We start from the raw sequence: 5,080 nt of genomic DNA, 5'->3' as shown, positions 1-5,080 counted from the left end.
CCTTAGCCATCATTATTGATTATCTCTTATAGAGGAAAAACGATTATGATTTCATATACATATATAGAGGATAATACAATCAAGGTTTAATGTGGGCTTATCCCCTTGCACACACCAACCATAATCAAAGCAAGGAATAGAGTTCAAAAGCCTGAAAAGTTCACATTTTTATTCAATAAAGAACATTTTTAAAAGGAGATATATATATCCAAAACAAGCCAACAAGAGACATACCTTAATTCCCGCTCAAGCGTACTTCCCACAGTCCAACAATTAGTCTAAAATAGTTTTATATAGGAGAGATTAGAACTCTAAACTATTTCCACCCATAAATCCTTCTTACCAACGAAAGCTAGAGTTTTCATGACTAGAACGTGTTCTTGAACACTTCATGAATCAATCATGGATTCTAATCTCATAGGACAACCTACACTAATCTAAACCCCTTTCAACAACATCACAAAAGTCAAGGATCTTACCTTATTAAAGGAATATTAACTTCTTCAAACGTCCCTTTCTTCTTCTCTTTCTTGGGTTCAAGAATCTAGGGTTTTTAGAAGAAGAACTAGTGTTAATTTGATGTTAGATTGATGTTGAAATGATGGGAATTGATCAAGAACATACCTTATATGTTTTGGGGAAGTTTTAGGGTTGTTTCTTCTCAAGAAGTCGGCCAAAACAAAGTGGGAATGAATATAACGAAGTCAGGCCTTTATAAAATTCGGGAAAAATCGCTTCAAGCGTAAAATGGCCTGGTGGGCCGCCTGGGGCGTCGCCTAGGGTGGTGCACACAGTGTATCCATTTCAACGGCGTCAAAATTTTGAGTTTCCTGAAGATTAAGGCGCCGCACACGCCTATTTTTCGCACTGCACATACGATGCTCAGTAAAATGGGCATAACTCCTGGCACAGAGCTCTGTTGGAGCTGGGTAACCTACCATTGGAAATGTATTTCAAATATATACAACTTTGATTGAGGAAGTTTTCCCAATTTCTCAACCTATTTTCATGAAAATGGCTTAGAATTTAGACCTACTGATAGTTAGACGAGCTTGAGAACTCTTACGAACTTCACTATTTGGTATTGATCCTAAATCAACTATTTCCAGCCAAACTCATATTGATAGAACTTCATATGCCTAAAATGTCACATTACTTCTCATTTAATACATTCACACCTAACTCAAATTTATGGAGTGTTACATTTCATGGATGAAACCTTCAATAGGACTTGATCACAAACAATGAACTCCATATCACGAACCTTTCGGTCTGCATACTCCTTTTGTCTATTCTGAGCCGCAATAAGCTTTTCCTGAATCAACTTTACCTTGTACAAGGACTCTCTCAACAAGTCATTACCCCAAGGTCTCACCTCAAATGCATCAAACCACCCAATCAGAGAACGACATCTCCTACCATAAAAAGCCTCAAACGGTGCCATATCGATACCCAAGTGATAACTGTTGTTGTATGCAAATTCCGTCAACGGTAAGAATTGATCCCAATGACCACCAAAGTCAATCACACAAGCTCTCAACATATCCTCAAGCACCTAAATAGTCCTCTCGGTCTGACCATCTATCTACGGGTGGAACACAGTGCTAAGATCTAACTAGGTTCCCAATTCCTTCTGCAAAGTCCTCCAGAAGTGAAAAGTAAACTGAGTGCCTCTGTCTGAAATGGTGGAAATAGGCACTCCATGTAATCGCACTATCTCTCGGATGTAAATCCTGGCTAACTTCTCTGCATTATAAGTAATCTGAACCCGAATGAAGTGCGTGGACTTAGTCAACCTATCCACGATGACCCAAATCGAATCAAACTTGCCCAAAGTCTTCGGAAGACCAACCACGAAATCCATAGCAATACTCTCCCACTTTCACTCGGAAATGGGCATCCTCTAAAGCACACCACCTGGTCTCTGGTGCTCATACTTTACCTGCTGGCAATTCGAACATTGGGCAACAAACTCCACAATATCTCTCTTCATCCTACCCCACCAGTAGTGCTGTCTCAAATCACGATACATCTTTGTTGCACCCGGATGAATGGAATACCTGGAACTATGACTCTTTCAAGATCAACGGAATCAAATCACCTACTCTAGGACGCAAATGCGCCCCTTAATCCTCAAAAAACCCTCATCATCAAGAATAGCCTCCTTCACTTCTCCACTTAGCACCTTATCCCGAATCTTGCACAATTTCACATCCTCAAACTGCTGGGCCCTAATCTGCTCCAAAAGAGACGACCTCGCCTCCACATAAGCTAGAACCTTACTAGGTTCTGAAATATCAAGTCTCACCATACTATTAGCCAAACACTAAACCTCCATAGCTAAAGGACTCTGTCTCACAATCAACCGCGCCAAGCTGCCCATACTCACTGTCTTTCGACTCAACGCGTTAGCTACCACATTAGCTTTTCTCGGATGATAAAGAATAGTGATATCATAATCCTTAAGCAACTCCATCCATCTACGCTGCCTCGAGTTCAGATCTCTCTAGCTAAACACATGCTGAAGACTACGATGATCTGTGAAGACCTCACATTGGACTCCATACAAGTAATGCCTCCAAATCTTCAAAGCAAAGACCACCGCTGCCAACTCAAAGTCATGAGTGGGGTAGTTTTTCTCATGGACTTTCAACTGCCTCAAAGCATACACAATCACCTTACCCTTTTGCATCAACACACAACCCAAGCCAATACGTGAAGCATCATAATAAATAGTAAAGTCCTTTCCCTCCACTGGTAAAACCAAAATTGGGGCTGAAGTCAATAAAGCCTTGAGCTTTTGAAAGCTCTCTTCACACTCATCGGACCACTGGAAAGGCACATTCTTCTGCGTCAACCTAGTCAAATGGGAAGCAATAGATGAAAACCCCTTCACAAATCGATGATAATAACTTGCAAGGCCTACGAAGCTTCAAATCTCAGTCACCAAAGTAAGCCTGGCTCAATCTCTAACCGCCTCGATCTTCTTGGGATCAACCATAATCCCATCCTTGGACACAACATGTCCCAAAAATGCTACGGAACAGAGCCAGAACTCACACTTGGAAAACTTGGCATACAATTTCTTCTCCTTCAATAGGCCAAGAACGATCCTCAGATGCTTCTCATGATCTTCCTTACTCCGAGAGTACACCAGGATGTCATCAATAAACACGATCACAAATGAATCCAAGTAAGGCTGAAGATCTCATTCATCAAATCCATGAAGGCAGCGGGGGCATTAGTAAGCCCAAAAGACATCACCAAGAACTCATAATGACCATAACTGGTCCTAAAAGCGGTCTTCGAAACATCCTCCGCTCGAATCTTCAAGTGATGAAGCCTGACATAAAATCAATCTTAGAAAAGATCGACGCACCCTGAAGCTGGTCAAATAAGTCATCAATGTGGGGTATTGGATACTTATTTCTAATTGTAACCTTGTTCAATTGCTGGTAATCGATGCACATCCGCATGGTACCATGTTTCTTCTTCACGAACAGAACGGGAGCACCCTAAGGAGAAACACTGGTTCTAATGAATCATTTGCTTAACCAATCTTGCAACTGCTCCTTTAACTCTCTCTACTCTGCCGGAGCCATCTGATAGGGTGTAATAGAAATAGGTTGGGTGCCTGGCTCCAAGTCAATGCAAAAGTCAATATCTCGATCAAGCGGCATACCAGGCAAATCTGTAGGGAAAACCTCTGAGAACTCAAAAACAACCTGTACTGACTCCAGGGAAGGAGTATCCGCACTAGTATCCCGAATATAAGACAAATATGCTAAAGATCCCTTATCCACTAACTTCCTTTCCCGAAGAAATGATATGATCTTCTTAGGTGCTGGACTAGAAGTACCCTTCCACTCTAACTGCGGAATACCCCGCATGGCCAACGTGACAGTCTTGGCGTGACAGTCTAAAATAGCATGATAGAGAGATAACCAGTCCATGCCAAGAATAATATCAAAGTCCACCATATCCAAAATAACCATGCCTACCCAAGTGTCGTACCCCATAAATGTGACCACACAAGACCTATAGACCCGATCTACTATCACAGAATCTATGACAGCTAGAGGTCAGACACTCATCACGACTCATCAATTTGGGTCGTGACAAAAGTGGTATCAGAGCAGTTTTGTCCTAGGGTTGTCTACAGACTGTTTCTAGTAGAGTCTTGTTTATGGGTGTGTTGTGCACCACACTTATAAACAAGAGGCTACAGGACATTTAGGATGATGTCATTCTTTCTCTCCTAGATTGTGCGATAGAGCCATGTGTTAAGAGTTTGCTTCTGATGAGTTGTTGTGATTTCAGCGATGCCCCGCAAAAAAGCTACAGCTGCCCATAAGGGCAAAGGAGTGACAGGTGAGGCCACTAGCCGCACTCGACAAGCTACCAGGGCCCAGGATGAGACTCAGAGTGAAGGGCCATCTGAGACATTGCATACCCCGCCTCCAGCACCTGCCCCAGTTCCTCAGCCGGATGTACCGGGCCAGGATGTACGGGATGCTATACAGCTATTGACCAGATTAGTAGCCGCCTAGGCTCAGCGGCAGGGAGTTGGTGTTGACTAGGCAGATAGGACTGGTAGTTCGAGGGTTAAGACCTTCCTTGGGTAAGGTCCTCCAGAGTTTTCCGTGATAAAGAAAAATATGGACCCCCGGGATTTTATTGATGGTATGCAGAGGACCTTGAGAGTTATACATGCGGATGAGGTCGAGTCTGTGGAGTTAGCTTCGTATAGGCTCCGTGATATTGCAATACCGTGGTATCAGACTTGGGAGTTATCTAGGGAAGAGAATGCCTCTCCAGCTGTTTGGCGAGAGTTATCGGATGCTTTTATTCGCCATTATCTACCTTCTGAGGTCAGGCGAGCCCGACCAGAGATTTCTACCTACTGAGCAGGGAAATATGAGTGCCAAAGAGTACTGTGTATATTTTAATTCTATGGCTAGATATGCCCCAGCCATGGTGGCTGAGATGGAGGACAGAGTTCACGATTTTGTGGCTGGTCTAGGGCCACATTTGATAGATGCTTGTACGACTACTGCATTACAGCTAGGCATGGATATCT

This window comes from Lycium barbarum, chromosome 1 (genome assembly GCF_019175385.1).
Source record: "Lycium barbarum isolate Lr01 chromosome 1, ASM1917538v2, whole genome shotgun sequence".
NCBI classification, from domain to species: Eukaryota; Viridiplantae; Streptophyta; class Magnoliopsida; order Solanales; family Solanaceae; genus Lycium; species Lycium barbarum.
Note: the sequence above shows the minus strand (reverse complement) of the source record.